The sequence below is a fragment of the Mauremys mutica genome, chromosome 8 (genome assembly GCF_020497125.1).
Source record: "Mauremys mutica isolate MM-2020 ecotype Southern chromosome 8, ASM2049712v1, whole genome shotgun sequence".
Taxonomy (NCBI): domain Eukaryota; kingdom Metazoa; phylum Chordata; order Testudines; family Geoemydidae; genus Mauremys; species Mauremys mutica.
Window position 1 is genome coordinate 14,914,713 of NC_059079.1, and position 25,878 is coordinate 14,940,590.

Consider the following 25,878-nt stretch of genomic DNA (forward strand, 5'->3'; position numbering starts at 1 on the left):
GCGCAAGGTTCCTTCCAGCCCTACATTTCTATGATTCCTGTTTTTAAAACACTCCATGGACTTGCTGATGCAAACTTCACAGACATTGTCCCTTCTGCTTCTGCTGCTCTAGGGCCTCATCTCTACTACCCTGACACATAATCCTGCCAACCGTCATGTGAGAAGCTTCTCTTCTGCAGCTCCTATTGTCTGGAGCAGCCTTGCCTGATTGACTATGGGTACGGCTACACTGCAGCTGGAGCATGGGTAGACAGATTAGCACTAGCTCTGCTTGAGCTAGCAAGCTAAAAGTAGCAGTGTAGGGGGGTAGCACAGTTGGTGGTCCGGGCAGGTTTGTATTGATGCCCGTGCTACCCCTGGCTACACAGCTATTTTTAGTGCACTAGCTCGAGCTAGTGTGGGTTTCTGGCTACCCACTCTGGGGAGCACATTCCCAGCTGCAGGGTAGATGGACCATATGTATCTGATCCAAACTGAGAAAGTCAATGGAAAGGCTCCTGTTGATTTCAATGGTATTGGATCAGATCCTATCTCATTATACATTTCTTGTCCCTTGGTTACACTTGTAATCTCTTGCTCTTTACTATTGTAGCACTCCAAAGCACTATGGGAGAGAGCTGTTGTGAACAACACTGCACAAAATGTGTTCCTTTCCTGGTGTACTTTCTTAGGGGATGTGCTAAGACTCTCGGGGACAAGAGCAGGTTCAGGACTCTTTAGCTCAACTCAAATGTGAGTGGCCATTTTGTCTCCACACATCCCCATGCTGGTTCTGCTCTACGTGGGAGTCTGTAAGCCAGGGTTTGGCTTTCAGAGTAATTACTGAAGTCGGTAATGTGCAGTCAGTTGAGCCTTTCCTATTAAAAACGTCTGGTCTGGAGAACTAGTCACTCTCTGAAGAAGGGCCAAGGTCTGACTAGGGAATGAAACTAAATCCTCCTCTTGCCCCCTATTCAGGTGGTGTCTCTAAGTCTGCATTTAAACACATGGGGCCAGATGCAGTCCCGGGCTGCAATGATAGGAGTTCCACTCTCCATTCGGGGACCGGGGGAGCCAGTGCTGCCCTAGCACAGACGAGGGCTGCCCTCACTTGCACCCCTAAAGTAGTGGCCCCTGTTGGGCTTTGCAGGGATGTAAGAACACCAGGGCCATGCCTGGTCTCTGACTCCACCCCACCCTGCCACAGCCCCTGCATCTGGGCTTGCTGCAGGGGTGGCACACAGCTGGTTATGTGCCTGGGCATAGAGCCTCCATGCTCTGGCGATATACCCTAGGGGGATTTGAGCCTGCTCGGTGGCTCATTTGCATGAGTCTAGCTGGCACAAAGGCACTGGAGGGCGGTGATGAATCAGTCCCATAGGCAGGGCAACAGGGGGAAATTTGCTCTGCCACCAGTTGCTTTCAGGGGCTTTCAGTCTGACACCTCTCTCACTAACATTGTATTCGTGCCCTCCCTCACATATGCACCATGCAATCAATGGATAGTCATCTGCCTGTCGCCCGCCCACAAAACACACCAGGAAGGAAACTGCTGCTTTCTAAAAGTCGAGGATATTATTTAAAAAAAGAAGAAGAAGAAGACGACGACGTAGGCAGCCCCCGGTATTGTACCAATTCCTCCGGGACTGAAGGAATCCTTTGCCCCTGTGATTCATACTGAGCTGTACAGTCCATCCGGCAGTGGCTGTGTCAGGCAGCCACTTGCTGATAAATGGGTGCTGGCTTCTGGCTGCTGCTGGCACAAGAGGCTGCAGTGTTTTCAGTCTCTTTGATTACTCAGGGCACTGATACTTCCTCTGGCATTTGTTTGTCTGCAGGAAGGGGTGTGTGTGTGTGTTCTTTTTTTTCTTTTACACATGTGGAGCCTGAACGTTTGATTCAGACTTTCTCCCTTTTTTCCATTTCCTGTAGGTTTGTCGCTCTGTTTTCTGGTGATTAGCCAATACCAGCTGTTCTGGTGATGAAGATGTCTCAAATCAATTCTATCCTGTCTGGCTTTCCAGGAAGAGGGTCCCCCCGCATCTCAGATTGAAATTATCAGAGTCACTGCAGGCAGGAAATTTGCTCCTTTACAAACTCGCACTCTCCCGCTTATTTTTATTGTTTTAACGTTTTCCAGAAAAACAAGTCAGAAAACAAACCTACTTCCTCTTTAGAAAGTGCTGTTATTAACCTCTGAAATGCTGATTCCACTGGTAGGTCATTTTTATCACTTTAAAGTAACTGCAGGATGACAAATTTAAAAATCACAGTCAATGCTGAATCAGCCTAAAGAACAAAACACTTTCAACATTTTCAATCCTCAGTGCTTTCAAAGGAGCTCTTGAATACCACTTCTAGGCTTCAATGATCTCCAGAAGGAAAGACAACATGATTTGGGTCTTTAGCACCAAAAAAAGTACCTTTATTTTCAAAGGTGCTGAGCACCTGCAGCTCCCATAGACTCCAGGGGGTGCTCAGCACTTATGCCTAAAAAGTGAGCTCTTTATAAGGGAGTTCAGATGAGGAAAAGTTTTTTTTTACTCAACTTTAAATTTGGTGCATTAGTGCTTTCCACACTTTTTTTTCAAAGATCAATATTAAAGGAGGATTTTTTGAGACATACAAGCTGAAGATACTCTCCTGATTAATTTCAGACATTTTTGGTGTCCTTCTTTGCCTTTGGCAGAATGAAATTTGGCAAATACATATTTCCCACTGCAGGAAAACAATGTGTCTTTTCATAGCTAGGAATCAAGTTTTGGCAATTAAATTAGGACCGATGTCCATTGATCTCAGTGGAAAACCCTATTATAAGAGAGAGCTCTTAGACCACATCCTGCCATCATTCTGCACTGAGAACCCCTTCTAAGGTCAGCAAGAGTTTTATGCAAAAATATATAGCAGGATGTGGTCCACTTAAGGGCACTCTAAAGGTTGAAGCTCTAAACTGCACCTTTCCTTCTTCATTCTCTTGCTATTGGTCCTCTAAAATCAGGTCTTCAGATGAAACAAAATCCCAGCTTCTCAGGTGGGTGACCGAGCACAACTAACACGGACATTAGGGTCATCTGTAAGTATGGACACAAGTATGAGGCAAGCCTGTGCCATTGCCCATTGTCCCCACTTTGCTTTCTCTATCCTAGTAAGCATGGGATTGGCTGCATCCCTTTAACTTCTGAGGAGAATAACAACAAGGAAAGAATTTCTGCTTTAGATTGACCAGTGACTTTGGCAGGTGAAAAGTGTTGCTAATTATTAGTTCAAGAGCAAAGCTGGATGAGTGGCTCAGCCTTCATTACCACATGCCTTTCACCTGTGACCAGCACAAATGATTTCCTTGGTCACAAATGAGCTTCTAGCTTGAGGGGTGATTGGAAGATCGAGTATCAAATCTGTAAAATCTCTAAACTTCTTAGAACCCCTGATTCAAAGAGAGAGAGAGAGAAAAGAAAAACTATTTCCCTTCAGTTTACTGTGTATATGCCTTTCAACAGAGATCTTAAAGATTGAGGTGTTACAGAGTGGCAGTAGCATAGGTTGCTAGCTAGAATTCTTGACTGGGAGTTAGATGGAAGAAGTTTGACACACAGCTCTGTCACTGAGTCACTACTTGATTTTGGGTAAGTCACATAACTTCTGTTTCCCTATTGGCATAAAAAGGACAATGATTCTCAGCTGCCTTTGTAAAGCCCTTGGTGATCTGTGAATTAGTGCCCTATACATACTTAGTAAAGGGCCCGTTGCATTTTTGGTCAATGTGAAAAAGAGGTTTGCATTGGAGTTTTAGCAAAAGTGTTTCCCACTCCTGCTTTGCTGCTGCCTTCTGCCTCAGAAGCAGAGTTAAAATGGTGTATGCTGAATGATTATTCTATGCCAGTACTTACTGTTGTTCATGAATGGTCTACAAAAGTGAGTGTTTTAGTAGAAGTAAATTTGTTTGGATGCTTATAAGAGCTGGCCTTAAGTTCTATGAACCCAATGCTGTAGAAACTGCCTGATAAAACAGTCACCTGGTTGTCAAGCTGTCTGGAGTGATTTATGAACATGGGTGCCAATCTCAGGGCAGATTGTTACAAACCAGGGCACAAACCCCAAACTGTCTGTGTGGTCTATAAATAAATGTCACCAACTAAATATCAAGTGTGAACATCTCAAACAGTATAACAGCCTTGGAGTCAGACAGTCCCCTTGTGTACTCTGGTTTATCTTGCCATGCAGGCTAGCCTGCCTTTGTGATAGATGGTCCCTTACACCAAAAATCACAATAATATTCAGGTTACTCTTAGTTCCACAGGACCAATCACATACCAGTCAATTGCATCTTAAATATCTCACCAAAGACAACACCTATAGCTAATCCTGTCTTAAGCTAACTAAAGGTTTATTAACTTGGGAAAAGAAATGAGTTTTTTACGAGGTAAAAGCAGGTAAACATACATGCACAAATGAGTTACAGTCTTAGGTTTGAAAAAGTAATAGAAGCTACTGTAATGCATAAGCTTTCTATATCCTTTAGGGCTGACCGAAGCTAAGCAGCTTGGGGATCCCTTGCTTATGCTTAGAAATATTGCCATCTCCAAATTCCAAGCAGCATAGTCATACAGATTTGTCTGATCAGGGATTTTCATTCTCTTCCTGCCAGAGTTCAAACTATGATGGGATGAGGGTTTAAGCACATACCCTCTCCATGGGTGTTTTGCAGGGCGGATACAGATGATATAAGTGAGATTAATGCATAAAGCATTTCATAAAGTCCAAACACTAAACACCTGTCTATAACACTAATACCTAAATACTAACATACAAGTGAGCCAGACTGACTAATGCATAGCTGGAAACTAGTGTTCAGTGAGGCCTAGGAGCCTTGGCATGAGCTGGCACCTCATCTGCCCGAGTCACAGTGGTAACTTCAGAATTAATGGTAGGAGACCAATTAGACTGGCTTCCAGAGTCTTGGCGAACTGTGTTTTGTTTGGTTTGAGGGTATTACCTTGTGCTTCCAAAGCTAAAGTTTCCCTGAAAAAGTCTAATTCTCTTAATTACAAAAATAACCTTCAAATTGTGAAGCAAGCCTAGCTGATGAAGTGATGTCTGCCTGGGTCTGGGGTGTGACATGCCCCATTCCTGTCAATGGTGTGTTAACTGTGAACCCAAACATAAAGCACACATCAACATGAATTACTTCAGTGCTGATCAAAGAAGGGAGATAAGGATGCATAAGCCACTTCACCATAACAAACCTGCAAGGCCTTTTCAGGCAAATGCTTGCTGAATCTTGGGCCTTGCAGACATGGTGCGGGTCATTTTCCTGTAGCTCTGCTATGTGAACTATTCTTTCCTCTTGCTTCTAATGTTGTAAGGGATGTGTGTGGCAGTAGGCACTAGGTGGAATAACTAATAACCAAAATGGGGGAGTTAAAGGTAAAGTTTCCTCTTAAGCGGGTGACCTTGCCATCCTACCCCAGCCAAAGGAGGAGACCTGTAGAGTTCTCAATGATCATGAAGCAGCTTTTATTCAGTGCCACAAGGCAATTGGAATGTGAAAAGCATGAAAGTTAATGAAGAGGGAGGAGAGCTTTGTTGTTAATGGACTGGACTGTGATTCAAAGCTCTCAGTTTGGTTCCTATCTATGCCATAGACTTTCTGTTTAATCTTGGGTGAGTTCTTAATCTCTCTGTGCCTCAGTTCCCTATCCATAAGGGTTTGTCTGCATGAGAAAGTTGCACTGTTTTAATGTAAAGTGTGATGTTAACCAGTGCAAATCCCTGTGTGTTCAAACCATGCTTATTTCAGTTTCACTTAAATCAAGTAGGAATTGGTTTACGTTCAACTGAAATAACTCACTTTTCACTCAAAGACAGTGTGTCTGCACAAGGATTTGCACTGGTTTTAACTAAAACACGATTTCAATTAAACCAGTTCAACTTTCCCATGAAGATGAAAAAGCATTCCTCTCAGCCAGATCTTTTACTATGTGCGTGTACAGCACCGAGCACAATGATCTCAGTAGGGCCTCTACGCAGCGCAGGAGTGCTACTGTAGATAATAACCATAACAGGTGGGGCCCTCATGCTCTCGATCCCCTGGGGTTGCATGTTGGGCTGCACAGTCTGAAGGGGCCCTGTGTGCACATGTACTTCCTGGAAGAAAATGCACTTCAGACCGACACAGATGTCCCTTCCAAGCTTTCATTGGGTCGCAGTAGAGAAACCATGAACAAAATGCAGTGAGAAATACCTTGATACTGGCCTCTTTAACAGTGGGGACTAAAACAAATAGGAGCTTGAATAATTTGTGAGCTTTGTTGCCATCCTTGAGTTACATTCCCTTTGAATGAAAAATGTGCGAGTTCGGCCTGCCCCACGAAGCCGCATCACTGAGATGAAAGGGAATCTTTTAATGGCTTCCTGCTATTGTCTTCGCTTACTATCTGCTTTGCCATGAATGTTCTCGGTGGTAGGAATTCTTTAACACTATGTTCTTGTTTTGATTCCCAGGAACAATAAAAAAGAATACTGTTTGGAAAGGACATATGGAAATCTTCAGGGCTGAAAAATAGCTCTAAAGGGTAGTAGCGTGATAGTCACTACTGGCAATACAAATATTTGGTTTAGATATACAAGAAACTTGTACTAAGCATACTGCTATTCTCTCTGGGTAGAAATGCATAGACTTAATGCCTGATCTCGTCAGACAGCAGTAGGATAAAGAAAAGCTTTATCACAGTCTTTGTAACGTTCTCTCCACCATAGACACTAAGTGATCTTTAATATAAGTCCAATACTCCAAATGAGGAAAGAAAGAGAAATTAGTCAGAACAGGAAGCTTCAAATACTGTGAGACTAATTGAGTTTGGATAATTAAAGGGTTTTAGAGAAGTAATTCAGAGGAGAATGGGAAGGGAGGACAACTTAATTGAGATTGCCTGTCGGTCTGTGATTTCTGTATGCAGCCTTCTGTGGCATGTCTTGGTTGCCCTTCATCCTGACCTAACGGAGTTGATGTCATTTTTATGAACTTTATTAATTAGTACACTGCAGACTTGCACTTGCGCTTTAAAGATGTTTCTACACTGTAAAAAGCACAGAGATGATCTTGCGTGTCTTCGCTTAGTGAAGAAAACAGTACCCCATAATGCATGCCAACTCAGGGACCCGGCTGGTAGCACTTGTAGGGTTCCGGCCAGTGGCTGGGAGATGAGGAGCAATTGCTAGATGCTGTTCCCTGCTTCACTAGGGGTTGTGAATTATGCAGAGATGAGTCTAGTAGCCAAATCCTGATCTCTGTTGCATAAGGTAACCCAAGAGCAGAATCTAACCTCCTTTGAGGGGAAAAAAAATGTGGTAGCAGGGTGTTACAGACAGGACTGTTGAGGGGAGATAGCAAGCCAGTTCCATAGTTTAGAGTGGAAATGGATCCTTTACAGTTTGGCACTGATTATAAATAGTTAGGAGGTGCAGCTTAGGAAGCCAGGTTTTAGGAATGTGCTGGTGTCTCGATGATGCTTGCACTTATTGTTGGTAGCCACGCCAGCTCGGGGTGTGATCTCTGCAGATCTCAGAAGGAAAACAGGGCTGGGCCTGGCCACTAGTCAAAGGGAGGCTGCTAAACACAACCCAGGGTGCAGCAGGAGGTGGTGCTAGGGATTCAGTAGGCAGCATTCTTCCCTCGAAGTTTGTACTGGGCAAATGCAGAAGCATGTTAGTGCTGCCCTGCTAGAGGGCCCTCTTTTAGTTCTGTCTAAAACAGGACCTTGCCATGAGTGGTCACAGATTTTAGGGCCAGAAGGAATCATTATGATCATCTGTTCATTAGATCATTAAAGAGCTCCTGGCACTTTTGGCAAGAATTAGGATATTAGCCCCAGAGCACTGCTAGATTACAACGTGGGTATTAAAGTCATCTTGCATATTCGTAGTGTTAACTGGATATGATACTCTTCCCTTCCCTCCCCTCCCTACATTTTTTGCATAAAGTTACTGTAGGCTATTCATCAGCTACTAAGTTCTACCCCAGAGGTGGCTGCACTTCAGTGGCTGGTGAAATGATTCTGGGGTGTGTGTGTGTAATATATATATAGTTTGTATCACGTACAGTAAACATAAATGATCATAGATATTGTTTTGAAATAATGTATTTAAGTAGTAAACATAGTACAAGTAACTTGGATTTCATTATATATTTGCATATTAACTAGTTTACAGCACTTAGTAAGTATGGAGCATCTGTCACCATAAAACAAAATACATTGTAATTCTGGGCATAAACGAAAAGTGTTTATAGATTGAAAACTTATTTTCAAGATCATAGGATTTCCTTTAGAATGCATTTTGAATGGAAGGTTTGCCTTCAAAATTACTGCATACTTCTATTTAGCACTCAGGTGTGTTCTAATCAAACAGGTAGTTTCAGTAAACTTTGGTACTGGAAATGTAAACACCAGAAGATTTCAGAAAATATGTATTACAAAACTTTTATATAGTGCCATATATTTCCTTGGAGCTTTACCTGTTCCCAAGACTTTACACTCTGAGGCCATGTTCCAAAGCTGAATGAGGTCAATCAGCAGACACTCGTTGACTACAATCAGTTTTGAATCAGACCCTGATGTAACTTACAGGGATGCCAATGTGGAGCAAGTCTGCTGAGACGCCCATGAGGATGTGGGGACTCTCTATCTAAAGCAGACTCCTCTTCTTTCTTCTCATTGCTTAGTGAGTCATATGACCATACCACCCTGAACAGTCTTAATCATATCTGATCTGTGAAGCTAAGCAGGGTCAGGCCAGGCCTATTCAGCACTGGGTGGGAGACTTTGTAGGAATACTTGGTGTGGCAAGCTTAGTGAGGAGTCCAGTGTCTAGGCCACTAGCCTGGGATTTGGGAGACACAACTTCCTGTGTGACCTTTGACAAGCCATTTAAGTCTCTCTGTGTCTCAGTTCCCCATCTGTAAAATGGGGGTAATAGCACTTACCTACCTCACGGGGGTGTTACAAAGATAAATACATGGAAAGGCTGAGGTGCTCAGATATTAGGGCTGTATAAGTAATTAAATTATGTAACTTAAGTAATCTAGATCGGCTTGAAGGAAGAAGGCGGTGGGAGAAGGCACAGCATAAGCACTGGCAATGCAGACACTGTGAGCAGGAGTATGAGATACACAAAGGGCAGGATAATATTGGGTCTTTGATGATAAGAAGCTTGAATGTGGGGCAATAGGGAACAGGAAGCCAATGGATGGAAGCAATGGTGGTGGTGGTGGTGATGATGTGTCTGGCTTCAAACAAAAGTGGAAGAAGGTGAGAGGCAGTGAGGCTAGCCAGAAGAAAGTCATAGTCCTTATGACACAATAAGATTTTCAGGGTGAAATGCTGGTTGCATTGAAGCCAATGGGAGTCTAACCACTGACTTCAGTGGAACCAAGATTTCACCCACCTGGTGAATCTTGATCAGCTCCCATATGGCTTGACACAAGTGTAGGATGGGCACTTAAAAATGATGCTGTCTCCCTGTAACTAGCCACTGTCATAATTATGCTGTATCATACTTCTTAAAAATAAAAGAATCTTAAATAGGTTTGAGCAGGCAAAAACCTCTGGCAATGTGTCCTGTGTCATAAATAACTATCAAGCTGGGACTATGCCTCAAAATCTCATTTGCTTCCACTTTACCTAGGAGTAAAATCTGTGATTATTTGCACACAATGTCTTGTTTCTATTCGTACTTTTAAAACTCATTATCTGGAGGCTATCTGTTTAATCTAAGGTAATTAGGGCAATAGCAGCCGAGTGTTATTTTTACACACTTGTCAGCAAGCAATCCGATTGACTGTATGCCAGTAATGTGTTGTGAACAGACCCTGATATGGGCTTGTGGCACAATTAGTGAAATTTCCCACTTAAAGGCAAAAGGATATGGCTCAAATTCTCCCTACACGTATACTGGTGTGCAGCCTTATTGACTCCACTGGGGTTACACCCGTGACAGAGAATATAAGGTGACTCTCTCCAAAGCAGGCAGCCATGCACTCAGCGCACAATGTGATGCCATTACCTTGGAGTAATGGGAGGTAAGGTATTGCACATTTAAGCCACAGTCCTGCTTTGTTTGTGAGACTGACTGATGCTTACTCATGTCACGCTTATATACCTATTTAATATACAACTTTTCTATGTTGGCTCATCTTTTTAAAAGGATGGTTACAGTAACGAGTATACTAGTCAGTGTCTCACTTTCTTTAAAGCTTTCTTAGGGACTGTCCTTTTTGGTCTGTGTTTGTACAGCACCTAGCACAATGGGTCCCTGGTCTGTGACGGGAGCTACTAGGTACAGCAATAATACATTGTTGCTCATCCCAAAGTCCATCAGCATTTAAACTCGTATACTATTCCTTATGTTTATAACCACACTTTACATGTAAATCTCCAAGTACATCTGTGAACAATAGACCCCAAAGGTCTCCATTCTAATCTGAGATACACAAACCAATGTATCTAGAAATGCCTCCAGGGAAGTTGTGCACCTTGGGGAATATGTCGATGTTTGAAGATACACGGGGTCCGATTCTGATCTTGCTTACGTTGGTTGGTCCCAGAAGTGATGTCATTGACTTAAATGGAGCTGCCCCAAGTTACACTGTTGAACTCAAACTCCAGCCAGCATGATAGCAGAGCGCTTGTCTCAAATCAGAAAGGCGCTTTTAATTTGAGGAGAGGGCTTGAAGTCTTCAAGAGTGCCAAGCCTACAATTGGTAACAGGCCTCTTCTGCATTGTTTGTATACGCTACTAACTTGACTCCAACAGTGACCAGAGAGTTTTCTCACCTTGAGGATCTCTGAGGAAATAATAAAGGAATCACCTATTTCCTTCAGCCTTCTGCTCCTCCTTCAAATGTTTCCATGCAGAAGTGGTGATTTAACACAAGAGGCTCTTTTCTAATGAACAGAGACTTGCTTGTGCCCAGAATTTGTATATCAGAAAATCGGGGACAAACTCCTGGATGCTCTCAGAGTAGAACAAATCCTGTGCGGTAACCTGCTATCATCAGGTGTTTTCACAGTGATCGTCATCCTTACAGCTCCTCTGGGGCTACCTAGGCATGGGGAAGTGGAATAAATAATCAGAAGATGTCTCTAGCTGATATTTTCAGCCAAATTGATATTGGTCCAAGATTTAACACTTCCTTTCTCTGCCAGCCACAGAGTAAGAATAACATGTTTTCAGGATATCAGAAACCACTAGAAATCTGTCATGCTTTGCACTTGAATACTGCCTTCCATCTGAGGATCTCAAAGCAACCCATTATTGGAGCCTCACAGTATGCCATGGCGGGGGGCGGGGGAGAGATTGTTATTAATTATTTAGCATTTATTTATTACTATAACTGTCTGACAAATGAGGGGACTGGAGCAGAGATCTTGCTGCGTGGATCTGAGGGCAGAACTTCCATGCAAGTGTGACATGTATGGAAAAACTTCAAATGCACTTCTTTCCCTGGCAATCTGTTGGTCTGTTGTCCTCCCATGTATGCAGGGGTACCCCCAGAATTTTTTTCTGATGGTACATACCTTCAATCCCTGTGGAGCCATCCCTGCTGCTGGCTTCAGCTCCTCACCTGCCGAGTTTGTGCCTTGCTCTGCTCCCGCCTTCCAGCCTGGCCTGCTCACTCCTCAGCCCTAAGAGAGGACACAGGCTGCTGGAAGTGGGGTGAGGCCAGGCAGGTCTCTGGTGCAGGAGCTGGCCCTCAGCAGTAGCTAGGTGGAGCAGTGCTGGCCATGTCAGTCCCTACTCAGGCTTGGCCCCTGCAGCTCCTCGATCATGATGGAGGGGTCATGAAGCCAAAATTAAGTGAGTAGCGCTGTGACCACCATACCCTTCCCTGTTCATGGAAATTGCAACATCCCTCACTCAGTTTTGGCTCTGTGGCTCCTCTATCATGACAGATGGTCAGCAGGGCCAAACCTGAGTGGGAAGTGGGGCAAACAGTGCTGCTCCTTCTCAATCCCGGCAATGGTACGCACCATGCACACAGCTGTGGGCACCACTGCATGCACGTCTTACTGCAGTACTCTCATCTTGTCTCCCCTGAAGAGAAGAAAGGTTAATGACTTGCTGTGTGACCTTGACGAAGTCCGTGACGGAGCATGACTCCTAACCATCTGCTCTGACCCCTAAGCCTATATATGAAGAAGCCTCTTTTGCAGGTCTCTTCTTTTCTAAACAAAACTATCTTTGTCATTGGGTGCCACTCCATTTGGTGTGTTTTGTCTTCGTGGCTATAGATGTTCTACTTCTGGAAACTTCTAAACGGTATGCTAAAATTCCATATCTTCAGGGCTGTAACTTGAATCTGAATAATATGGCTCTGTTATTCCCAGAAACTTTGGAGTAAGCCTCGTCCTGGTCTAGAATACCATTACACGTTTGCCGTGACTGTTAAAAATAAAGGTGCACTCGATGGATCTTTACTCCAATGTTCTACTCTAATTGCATGTATGAAGGTCAGGATAGTGGAATAGTACCTTGTGGCCCTGTGGGTAAAACTTCCCCATGAATGTGAAATCCCTGAAAAATTGCAAAAGCCATTCTTACCCTGACAGTCGGAGGCACTTCCGCCTTTGTGTCATGCTGGTCTGCAGCGTTATTTACTCATGGGCTGCGTATATTAAGTGTAATGAGAGTTGCATCCCTTAGTGAAGAGGGCAATTAACCCCACATATGTAAATCTCTTGGATTTCATAAGTAGTAAATGGTGGGGAGGGGGTCTAACAGTGTGTTTTGGAGGCAGATCTTTAATCTCAGTCTTTCAGTAAACAGACCTTTGATTAAACTGAACTTGTGACTTGAGAAATGCACGTTGGGAATGGTTTCCCCCACATATCTCTCTATACCTTATCTTCCTCTTTGGTCTAATCATTGGTAATACAAGAGAAAATAATAATTAAAAAAATTGCTTCTAGCAGTCAAGTAGAGATTGCATTCTATTTGCAGGTGTATTGTAATGTCACTAAGGGTTCTGGCTGGAGAGTAGGCAGTGTCTGCTCAACAGGCTGCCTGTTTCCCATTGAATGCTGTGGTAGCAGAGTGTGCAGCTGAGCCAGAGAAGCTACTCCAAGAAATGACCTGGAGTACGAAGGGTTGTGCTGGGAGCTGCTGTGTCTCACCATCCCTTGTTGGTGTCTGTGTGTGCCACTGCAGAAGTACACCCATCAGTCCTGTTTTCATGCTCTATTCCCCAGTGGGAGGAGGCAGACACCTGCAGTACCCAGATGCGTTGCTTGGCAACCCCCATGCTGGGCCCAGACCCACCCTCCCACTCCAAATACAGCCATCATTTCTGTGCTCTCAATACCCCCACGGTGAGGAGAACAATATATCGGACATCGCCCAGATACCCTGGCCTGACCAGGTCTTTATAAAAACACCCAGTTACCATGATAGGCTTCCTGTCTGCACTGGCAAACCTGAGTGCCCAGAGTGCCAAATATCTGACACACGTCACTTGCCAGCATAATGTACTTTCCATCACTTATGCCCATAGTGCCCCGCTGTTCTTTGCATGGAGATTTTTTGATGAGCTGTCACCTGCGCCTGCCTCCAAATCACATGGCGTAGAAGTTTGGCCCATGCTACCAGAAAAAGCATCCCCCATCCTGACCCAGATAGCCCAAACCTCTCTTCCTCATGGCTGAGAGCTAAAGACCAGCCCCTGGAGACGAGCGAAAGCTGTAGATGATGTGCTGGGTATTTATAGAGCACTGGACTACACAGTAAAATTTAATCCTAGGCTCCTGCACATGCACTGTATTGAGTTCTGTGGGCCTGACCCAACTCCTGTCGAAGTTCATGGGAGTCTCTCCACTGACTGCAGCAGGAGCTAGATCAGGCCCTGCATCACCACACAGTTAAGTATTTAAGTTCAAGAAATGTGGATTTCTTCCTGGGTTTTTCACGTTTGGTGATAAGGTGCTGCACACACAATAAGGGAAAGGATCATACACGGATAATACAAAGTATGCAAGGGTCCATTAGTCAAGATTCAGTGTAAAGAACATACAAGTTCCTGGTTTAGTTAAAGATGCTCATGTTTCATGTCTCGTCACGTAGGCTTGAGGCAGAGATCACTGCACTCTTGCCAGAGAATTTGTGACTTACACAGCTGCCAATAGAGAGGTTCTGTGGTGAGGGCCAAATTAGCATTTTGATTAACCTGTGCTGGAGAGTAAAACATTCCTGAGCAAGAGGCAAAATTTGCCATCCTCCCTGATTGCAGAATGAGTCTCTGTTTTGGAAAGTGAAGGATTTCATTTAGAGTAAAAGATTTTTGTTTTTTTCCTAAATAAGTAAATGCATTTATGAAACCTCCTGTCCTCCATCCGTTAATTTACTGCTCTGTTCATTTTTCTTCATGGGTACTCCCCCAACCTCTCTGAATTTTCTCTCTTTTCTCCAACCCTTGACTCCCCTTTTCACCCAACCATGGGGAGTGGGGGATTTCCTGCTCCCATATAGGATTCTTTCACTCCCTCCCTTCTTGTGTCTCCATCCTTGCCTGTGGGGATTCTCCCTGCAGATCCTGCTCTCTGGGGGAGGCAGAAATGGGAGGGCAACAGGGAGAATAGAGAAGTCACTTCCCTGAGCCTGGATGGAAACAAAAGGAGGAAGAGAGAAGCAAATGCTTACTGAGTCCAGGGCTCAGTGGTTTCTGCAGGGACAAGAAGAAAGCAGGGGTTGCCTGGAGCCCTGAGTGATTCATTGCTGGGAAGCTGAAGGGAAGACTAGGCACAGATTAAAGACCCATCAGGCATGAGCTTCCCTCTCATTTCTGCCCACTCAAGCCTCCTGTAGCCTCTTTGCACTAGCTGCAAGTAGCCTCTTGCAGGGTGGATGGCTTTGAATAGGACAGAAGGAGCTGTGGGCTGGTGAAAGGGTCTTGGGAGCCAGATCTGGCCCATGGGTCACATGTTTGACACTCCTGGTCTAGACAGTGTCACAGTGGTTACATAAGCAAAATCTTATGAGTTGCTATTGCTTTTTCCAGTGATCTGGATTAGTATTGACTGGAGCTGAGAGTTGTCTTAGACCCTATTGGGTTTAGTCCTGGCACAGTGGCTACTCTGGCCATGACTGACAAGTTTTGGTTGTAGTAGTAGTAATAATAATAGTCACATGTAGCATAGACTTTCAGAAGGATAAAGGGAAGTTACAATGGGATTTGACTGTCTAAGTCAATAGATACTGGGTACTTTTTTTGCCTTTGAAAATCTCTCCAGGCACTTTCAGTGCAAGGTTCTCAAAAATATTTCCCAACTTTCATAGATTAAGGGTCAAATTTTCAAAAGCATCTAAATCTCAAGACTCTCCAAAGAGATGAGTATCATTTCCCCCATTTTCTATATGGATAAACTAAGGCTTTGTCTACGCTAAAGGGAAAAGTCGATCTAAGCTATGCAATTTGAGTTACATGACTAGCATAACTCAAATCGACATAGCTTAGATTACTTGCCGTGCGGTCCACTCTACGTGACGTCAACGGGAGACACTCTCCCATCGACTCCCCTTATTCTTCTCGATTGGTTGGAATACAGGAGTCGACGGGAGAGCGAGATTGGCGGTCAGTTTAGCAGGTCTTCGCTAGACCCGCTAAATCGACCGCCAATGCATTGATTGGCGCAGCGTCGATCCTCTGGTAAGTGTAGACAAGCCCTAAGACACAAAGAGACAAAGTAACTTGCCTAAGGTATATGCTGAGTCATTGTTGCAACTAAAATTAGTACTTGGGCCTCCTGACTCCAGTCCTGTGTTCCAACCTGTAGACTATGATGCCTTTCTACTTGATTACAATAATCTCTCCCTAATAAAAGACAGAGGTTGTTGAGCAATTACAGATATTAAGAAAGTACTTTGGAACACTATTGGGTCTCTCAAATACCTTTAACATGTATTTAATTCACTGGTTAGTTGCTTCATACTACTTTTCAGTGGGGCTTTCTGAGGCTATTGAAGTCTGGCTTTAATATTTTCTCTTCAGGATTTAAGACTTTAAACAGTATAACTTGGTCGTTCGGTTTCTACTCCACCCTTCTTGCACCCACCTCCAATGGAAAAATAAATCTTTAACTTGAACTTGAATTCACAGAGCGCTCTCAAACATTGAGTATCGATGTTGTTTCATTATTAAACCACTGTGCTGCTGTTACCATGGAAACAAAGCAACAAATATTTGGAGCTATGTAACACCTTCCACCAAAATTCCAGACAAGAATATTTTGGAAAGTGCTTCTGTCAATCAGGCCACTCCTGTTCATTGAATGAATGCTTTGTGTAGCTCGAGTGTACTCCTACTCAGACTTAAAAGGGTGGAACTCTCCTCTCAGCTTTATAAACAGTGCTTGTGTTTACATTTAAAAAAAAAAAAGAGAGAAAGAAAGTAATGACTTCAGCACTTCGTTCCCCAGTCTAAATGACAAATATGAGACTTCAGGAATGTCCCAAATTTAAAGCATAAAGTGTCTTTAAAAAAAATTAAAAAATCCCTATTTCCCCATAGATTTACACTGGCAACTTGCCAAATGATTTCACCTTGAACCCAACACAGTCAATCCAGAGATGAAAAGGAAACACTGAAAACTTGGCCAAAAGTTATTTTTATCTTACTACAATAACATGAGCCATCTATTTATTACCAGTGGGGAGGGATTTTTGAATTCTGCCAGGTAATTTTTACCTGAGGCTTACCATCTGTCTATACAGTTGTAGGTGAGGGGAAAAGTGACTAAACACAACAGGAGCTGCTTTCTAAAATTTAAAATGGTGCTATTGTCTGTCTTGGTCTGTTCCCTTGCTTTCGCCTGCAGACCAAAGTCAGGACAGTTTAACTATTTAAATGCCAGAAAGCTACTGGAATAGTTCACTGGAAGATCTAACAGATGAAGAGACCACAAATAGAACAGTGATTCTGGTCCTCAAATCTTCTGAGTCTCACCATAGTGTTACACTAAGTAGAACTAGGAGTAACTTCCCTGACTTACTCCATTTTGTACTTAGTTGAACACCATGGTGAATCAGACCCACTGTGCATCAAATCTTGTTGCTCTTCTGAGGTGGACTTTATAATAATGCATTCCTCTAGGTAGCATCTTTCATACAAGGCAATGAAATGTTAGTTAATTAAGCACCTGGGAGGTGGGGTAAAACCCATAGGGTTGTCTGAGTGTTGGTTTAAAAAAAAAACCAGAACCACTGGTGGGTGAGGAGGTGTTCATTGTGGGGAAATAATGAAGAAAAACTCAACTGGAATTTTAAAAAATAAAACAACTATCATATAGTCAAGAATTGTTCAAATTTTAAGTTTTTAAATTTCAACCAGCTCTAAAAGTCATTTTCAAATTACAGAAAAGTTGGGATATCCCTGAGTGGTGGAATAGTCCTAAAAGCTTTGCTATCCCAATCCTTGGCTTAGTTGTAAAGTTCTGTTTTAGGTAACTGAAAATTGGACATGGCAGAATGAAGTCTCTCCCCCAGCTAAAGGCTGTCTGTGGATCAAATCCTAGCATGTGTCCTGTCCCAAAGGAGCATATAATCAAGCTACTGCCCCCTTTTATAGAAGGCACCTCTTTTGTTCTCTCAAAACCCTGCCCTTCCATGTCGGAGGCTGCATTTTACCTCACGGTCCCTAATCAGCTTGAGGCAGATTCCTCTCCACCTATGGCTGGATTCACTATTATATTACTCCATATGCTGTTGTAAAGCCACTCGTGGAGTTACGCTGGAATAACTCAATGGTAAATCAGGTCTGGATATTAAATGACATTTTCTCTAAAGTACTTCTGCTGTCCCACACAGGGTATTTTTCAGTGTAATGCTACAGCAAACCTGATTAGGCACTGGTTTGGTTAGATTAGATTTATTAATTAAAATATGCTACCTTTATCTGTTTTTGTTTATAGAGATGCCTTAAAAAAAAGGGAGTGTGGTGGGATTCAGAAGCCAGGATTTAATAGGAGCTTGAGCCTAATTAGGCCACTGGGTGGCACCTGAAGGGGAGTTAGGAATAATTGGTGATCAAACCCAGGTAGCAGGAGCTGGGCCTTCACCAAGAAGGGAGGACAAGGTAGTGGGAAAAGGCCAGGCAGGAGACCCCTGAGAACAGTAGTTGGCAGTTTTCTCTCTTTGGCTAAAGGCGGAGAGACGCCGGAGGTAGGTTGTCCTGAGCTAGGAGGAAGCTGGAGGCAGTGACAGTAAAGTCTAAGTGGTGTTTGGATGGGGGAGGGGACTGCAGGGAGAGAGGGAAGAACTCTGCAGTCGCTCTCTTTGCACTAGAAAATTGAGATGCCTGGAAGATTGGAGGAAGCTCCTGTGGCTGACTGACACGAGCAGGACCTGGACCTCTGTGATGAAGCCCTGGGAGATGCTAACTGTTGCAAAGATCGCAGCAAGCAGCTGAGGAAAAGGCCTGAAGAAAGGCTAATAGTAGGACGGAGTCCAGGGGGGCAAGGGCAAGGTGTCTGATGGAGCAGACCATGGAAGCTCATCCTATGGCCACTGTATTCAAACCCAGTGTAGATGGAGGGCCTGGGTTCCTGTGCCTGCCACTGGGAAAGTGGCACAGAGCCCTCCGATGTAAGGAGAGAAGAAGGAATTAGGACCCAGACAGAAGGACGTAAGGACTGCTGGGTCCAGAATCAGGGGCCGGAGATCTCACACAGGGTCTTGGAATTATTCATTGGACTTCCTCTTATTTTGGAAGGGATAGCACTAAGCTGCAACCTGGCCAAAGGGCTGTCTCATGAAAAGAGACAGGGCTGGAGTGGCCGTTGACAGAGGGCTCCAGACATAAGAGATGCACCAGGCCTGGCAATGAAGGGTGTGTGCCAGTGGTGATTCCACCCTTCTACAGGGTGCTGGTCTAAACCTCTTTGAACAGCCTAGGCATCCCTGATTGTTTAAAAATACATTGAGTGCAGCAGTACACTTTAAGATCCCCCTCCCATTGTGAGGCAGCCACCTTAAAAACTCCAATCCCTCTCTAGTTTAAGATATTGGCTCATAACTTGCGCAGTAAACAGTCACACATGCCAAATTAAAACAATTCATTATTATTATTACTACAGCATAGCCTGCTTTTCTTGCTGCCTGCCTGTTTCATTCTTCACTGGCTTCTCCAAGCCCTCTCTAAACTCACCTGACTGACCAACTTGCTGCAACTTTTGTCTTTTAAAACAAGGAAGTGTGGCTGCCAAGCACTTCTCTCATAGCTCCACCATTAACTACAATTAAGGACTCTGAAACCAGCATGACTGTATTCTAGCCAATGCGTTTGTGTTTCAACCAGTGCCTCAATGATCAAATCCACATCTTCTAAGTGCAGGCAGAACACTGGGTTGTAAACGCCATGCAGATTGCTTTGTGACCCATCCCCCTTGCTTTCTAAAGAAGCTTTTTAAAAAAATTCACTAAAGTCACTTAACCAATATATTTAAACCTCAGACTGATGCAACTAATGTGTGCGTATGTGCTGAGTGGGCAGAATACTAGGATACACCCCCTTTACTTTTGTGTCTGAAGAGGGCTACAGAATTTCCCTCTTCCCACCAGAACCTGCCCATGCAGCTTCTGGAAAAAGCCAGAGGGGGTTGCTGCAGAGCAGTGAAAGCTGCAGTTTTCCCTTGGGGCTGAGCCTGCTCATTCAGCACTTTTCCTAATTTGTCTCCGCTGGTCCTGGAGCGATACCTATGCAGTTTTCATTGAGGATATTTACCTGTTCCTGCATGGCCACAGGCCTGATTGTCCATGCAAACGGATGGACGCTCTGTCATTTGACTTCAATGAGGGCGGGACTGGTCCCAACTGCCATTCCTACTAATATTGGCCCCCATCCGCACAAACTCTTAAGCATGTGCCTAACTGTGAGCATATGAATAGTCTCATTGACTTCAGTTGACTACTCATGCGTAAGGGTGTGCTAATGTTAAGTGTTTTGCTGGACTGGGGCCATTAGGAGCCAGATTCTCTTCTTGGTTGTACATTTAAAGGGTTTTCTGTAGGGATGGTCACAAACTTCCCCTTAAAACTTTTTTTCAATGGAAAACTGAGTTTCTGACCAAATGAAAAATTTTGCAAAAAGTGTCACAGGAGGGTGAAGTACTTGTAATGGGGCAGGAGACCTCATTTTCAGACCAGCCCTAGGTCTTCCTTCATGTCACAGGAACAGAATATGACCCTAAAAGTACAGAGGAGTGAGAGAAAACATGAGCTGTGTTAACTGTAGGTGACTAGCCCTTATTAACTCGTAAGCTCTTTGGGGCATGGCTATCTCTTGCTCTGTGCTTGGGCAGCACCTCGAGCAGTGGGGTCATGATCTATGACTGGGGTTCCTTGGTGCTACCGTAATACACATAATAAATAAACTGTAGAAGAACACTACCAATACACTGCAGAAGCAAAAATTATGCTCCTCTATACTAATGAAATGACAAGACATTGAGCTATGGTGCAACACTTCGGCATCAGAGAATGAATATGAGTGTCTGCCTTAACCATTGAACCCTGAAAGGTCCAATTAAAACCTCATGAAAATTGTTCAGTGATGTTTGAATATGTGTTTTTAAAAAAAAAAAAAGCTTCATAGCTCAGCTTTATGAGCGTGTATGGCTTCTACGATTTCTGAAAACTTTAGTGTATTTTTATGAATGTCAAGTATTCTAAATTATTTAGCAAATTGTGTGCTTTTTTCCCCTCCCCTTCTCTAAGCTTTCACCATTGCTTATAACCCAAACCACAAATAAAGCATTAAAATTATTGATGTGAGCTAAGCAGGAGGGCAGTTGCCAAAAATAGCAGTATTCACTCAGGCTCATTCTATGTAGCTCTGGAAAAATTATTCCCAAAGCTGCAGCAAAGATCACATTTTTTCCTTTCTTCACTAATAGCAAAAATATTACCTTTCAAGTGCTCTGTTATTCCTGCAGCTGGGGGATAACCAGGTTGAATGATGCTTGAGGTAGCTACATTAGCAAGGCCTGCCAATCCAGCCTTCTGGTAATAAATTGAGAGATTTATTAAGCCCCTCTCTCTTGCTCCCTTTTTTTTTTGTATGGCAGGAATAGATTTTCTTTCATGAGAAAGCAAACTATATAGATGAACGAATGAAATCCCTTATTTTTGACCTAACTGAGCTGTAGGAACTTTATTTCATGTTCTTTACACTTAATGAGGTACATGAGAGCAACTTTAGTACATGTTGGGTCTCTGAGCAATGGTGTATTTTTTTTTCAATAGAAGTTTGTAGTCCAGCTTTGCTATGAATTTAACTGAACAAGAGATGGGCCCAGAGATTCAGAAACCTCTGAGGATGGAAAAGAGGATCTACTCCTTGTAATACCTTGTCTTTCTGTAGCATCTGTGAGGGTATGTCTACGCTGGTTGGGAGGTGCGATTCCCAGCGCTGGTAGATGGATGTGCGCTAGCTCATAGCCGTATGGACATTGCTGCATGGGCGGCAGCACAGCCTCGCCACCCCAGTGCAAGCCCAACTGACCCCTTGGGTCTGAGCTTGGGTGGCTAGCCTGAGCCACGCTGCCACGTCCACGCTGCTCTTTTTAGCACGCTAGCTCAAGCAGAGCTCATGTGAGCCTATTTGTGCTGGGAATCACATTTCCCAGCTGCAGCGTAGACAAACCCTGAGTGTTACAAGAACGAAGGTCTTAGGAATGGTTCTCCAACTCCTGCCGGCAGAGGCACTTCCCCAACCACCACAGCCCACGTGGTGGGAGCTGCAAGAGGCATTATGCCGATCTAAGGGGAAGAGGAAGCATGAGTCAGAATGGCCCATGCTACACACAATACTGTGCACACACTCCACTGTGCCAGGCCCACTCTTCTGGCTGGAGCAGAGGAGCAATTACAGCCTCGCCCTCTCCCCTCCTTCTGGACAGGTAGCACAATTGCTGACATTAGCCGTGGCCAGCTCTTGTATTTGGGGAGCGAGGCCCAGTCTAGCCCTAATAATAGCAAGCCTGTCAAGACTCCTGTGAGCTGGGCAGCTGATAGTTAAACTGAGGTACAGGGAGCAGTAGTGACTTGTGCAAGGTTACTCAGTGAGTCACGGGCAGGGCTGGAGACAGAGCCCAGGAGTCCTTTTGTGGCGGGACACAGTGGGACCGTAGGAGACACTGAAAGAGAAGTGGTATTGTTGAGAAAGCAACAATAAGGAAGAGGGGGGGGGGAGACCATGGGGGGGGGGAGGGCTGGAGGAAAGAAGAGCAGAAAATACATACCGAAGTTTCCAAAATGGCTTTCCTTAAAGGAAAAACCAGCAAGGGGTGGACATGGCATTTACAAGAACCTCTCCTCAATATGCACAGCTCTCATTGGTGAGGAGAGGCATGTTTTGCCTGCTGTGAATGTGACAGGCTGTTGTGGTGCTGGACAGTGCTACTTACCTGCACTTAGTCAAAGCACAAAGGCTCAGAGGAATAACTGATGCTCCAAGTGAATTTAGCAGCAAAGAGTCCTGTGGCACCTTATAGACTAACAGACGTTTTGCAGCATGAGCTTTCGTGGTGAATACCCACTTCATCGGATGCAAGTAGTGGAAATTTCCAGGGGCAGGTATATAAGCAAGCAAGAAGCAAGCTAGAGATAACGAGGTTAGTTCAATCAGGGAGGATGAGGCCCTGTTCTAGCAGCTGAGGTGTGAAAACCAAGGGAGGAAAAACTGGTTCTGTAGTTGGCAAGCCATTCACAGTCTTTGTTTAATCCTGAGCTGATGGTATCAAATTTGCAGATGAACTGAAGCTCAGCAGTTTCTCTTTGAAGTCTAGTCCTGAAGGTTTTTTTGCTGCAGAATGGCCACCTGAAGATCTGCTATTGTGGGGCCAGGGAGGTTGAAGTGTTCTCCTACAGGTTTTTGTATATTGCCATTCCTAATATCTGATTTGTGTCCATTTATCCTTTTCCTTAGAGACTGTCCAGTTTGGCCGATGTACATAGCAGAGGGGCATTGCTGGCATATGATGGCGTATATTACATTGGTGGACGTGCAGGTGAATGAACCGGTGATGGTGTGGCTGATCTGGTTAGGTCCTGTGATGGTGTCGCTGGTGTAGATATGTGGGCAGAGTTGGCATCGAGGTTTGTTGCATGGGTTGGTTCCTGAGCTAGAGTTACTATGGTGCAGTGTGCAGTTACTGGTGAGAATATGCTTCAGGTTGGCAGGTTGTCTGTGGGTGAGGACTGGCCTGCCACCCAAGGCCTGTGAAAGTGTGGGATCATTGTCCAGGATGGGTTGTAGATCCCTGATGATGCATTGGAGGGGTTTTAGCTGGGGATTGTATGTGATGGCCAGTGGAGTCCTGTTTGTTTCTTTCTTGGGTTTGTCTTGCAGTAGGAGGCTTCTGGGTACACGTCTGGCTCTGTTGATCTGTTTCCTTATTTCCTCGTGCGGGTACTGTAGTTTTGAGAATGCTTGGTGGAGATTTTGTAGGTATTGGTCTCTGTCTGCGGGGTTAGAGCAGATGCGGTTGTACCTCAGTGCTTGGCTGTAGACAATGGATCTTGTGGTGTGCCCGGGATGGAAGCTGGAGGCATGAAGGTAGGCATAGCAGTCGGTAGGTTTTCGGTATAGGGTGGTGTTAATGTGACCATCACTTATTTGCACCATGGTGTCTAGGAAGTGGACCTCCTGTGTAGATTGGTCCAGGCTGAGGTTGATGGTGGGGTGGAAGCTGTTAAAATCGTGGTGGAATTTTTTGCATCCAACGAAGTGGGTATTCACCCACGAAAGCTCATGCTGCAAAACGTCTGTTAGTCTATAAGGTGCCACAGGATTCTTTGCTGCTTTTACAGATCCAGCCTAACACGGCTACCCCTCTGACAAGTGAATTTAGGGAGGGAAGGTGGCCCAGGATTGGGAGCTGCGAGATCTGGATTCTATCCCCAGCTCTCCCTCCAATATTCTGTGTATCTCTTTGGGCAAGTCACCAACCTTAGAGTTGGGTTGGAAGGGACCGCAGGAGGTCATCTAGTCCAACCCCCTGCTCAAAGCAGGACCAATCCCTAACTACATCATCCCAGCCAGGGCTTTGTCAAGCCTGACCTTAAAAACTTCTAAGGAAGGAGATTCCACCACCTCCCTTGGTAACCCATTCCAGTGCTTCACCACCCTCCTAGTGAAAAAGTTTTTCCTAATATCCAACCTAAACTTCCCCCACTGCAACTTGAGACCATTGCTCCTTGTTCTGTCATCTGCTACCACTGAGAACAGTCTAGATCCATCCTCTTTGGAACCCCTTTTCAGGTAGTTGAAAGCAGCTATCAAATCCACCCCACCCAAATCATTCTTCTCTTCTGCAGACTAAACAATCTCAGTTCCCTCAGCCTCTCCTCAGAAGTCATGTGCTTCAGCCCCCTAATCATTTTTGTTGCCCTCCGCTGGACTCTCTCCAATTTTTCCACATCCCTCTTGTAGTGTGGGTCCCAAAACTGGACACAGTTCTCCAGATGAGGCCTCACCAATGTCGAATACAGGGGAATGATCACGTCCCTCAATCTGGCAATGCCCCTACTTATACAGCCCAAAATGCCATTAGCCTTCTTGGCAACAAGGGCACACTGTCGACTCATATCCATACTTCTCTGTGCCTCTTGTCCCCCATCTGCAATATGGCAACTAAAATGCTCCTATATCTCATAGGAAGGTTGGGATTTTCAGTACTTTGAGATCCGCAGACAGAAGGTGCAGTAGAAGTATAATTAATCTTTGATTGCCTTGCAATTGAACTATCATCTGCACTTACATTGATTAGGACCTCAATTTTAAAGTCTATTCCTCAAGTCCTCATACTTCAGAGTATAAGTTGATTACTAGCTAGGGTAATGAAGAAACCTCCTACACTGGCAGAACTAGATGCATCATGGGGGTGTTCCTCTTAAGCATCAGCTGCTGTCAGAAACAGGGTACCAGAATTGATGGACATTTGCCTGTTCTGTTTTGGCAAGATCTATGGACCTGATTCTTCTGCTGAAGTCAACTGGAGTTTTGCTATTGACTTCAGGGAACCCTTTGGCTCGTTGCTTGAACACAACGTGTCACTTCCTTGGTCACTGCCACATCCTGGGCAACATGTTTAGGGTTCTATACACAAGGCCAGTGATCAATTCTACCCTGGGTCTGTGGGTGAGAATTTACCCTTGGAGAAGAGTAGCAGCCAACAGAAGAGATGGGAAGAATTTACTGGATGGGGACCACAAAGGTTGCCGAAATGAGCACGAAGGGAAATGGTGCAGCCTTGGAGCAAAGCTAAGCTCAAAACCCAAGAAACCCAGTTGCAATAAAGGAGATGTCCGAACCAGGGAGAGAGACCTGCCTCCAGGCTCTGCTGCCAGACGGCAAGGAAAGAAACACATGCACATCATTGTTGTGGGAGTTTTTTCTCATTAGATCAAAAGGACAACAGCACTGCAATCTGTTGCTTGGAAAGAAAACGCAGCAGAGAGGAGGAGGAGGAGGATACACATGTGGGTAGAAAGACACCTCTTGGAAAAACAGCCAAGGAAAGATTCTGGGAGAAATATCTTGCCAAGTGGATCAGACAAGTCATCATGCAGTAAAAGAAAGGAGAAAGTACAGGAGTGGGCGACGGACAGGCACCTTACTGCATGTTGATTGTGGCACAGCCTCCATTAGTCCTTCCTTCATGCACCCACTCAAGTGCTACGAGTCAGCTGTGACAAGCAAGATATCGCTTATTTGGATTGGCTACTTAGAGTAACAAAACTGCTGCCTCAAAATGCAGACTGACTGCACAATAGATACTAGATAGATGAAGGAGGAAGAAACAATAGTAAATTGGTGTTACAAGACTTAATTTGTCCTCCCTGCAGCTTTTTGCT

At 44.5% G+C, this 25,878-nt stretch overlaps 1 protein-coding gene across 4 annotated transcripts in view; it reads left to right on the top strand.

Moving 5' to 3' along the window:
- Positions 1-2,518: 2,518 nt before the first annotated feature.
- The window catches only part of FGGY (FGGY carbohydrate kinase domain containing), a 372,408-nt gene continuing 349,048 nt past the window's right edge, over positions 2,519-25,878 (top strand). For 2 of the 4 annotated variants that reach the window (XM_045026483.1, XM_045026482.1), the window contains exon 1: positions 2,528-3,602. The gene's annotated coding sequence lies outside the window, so the exon portion shown is untranslated. Of the gene's footprint in view, positions 3,603-25,878 lie in introns of all 4 variants that reach the window. The other 2 variants (XM_045026481.1, XM_045026479.1) reach the window with 2 other exon arrangements.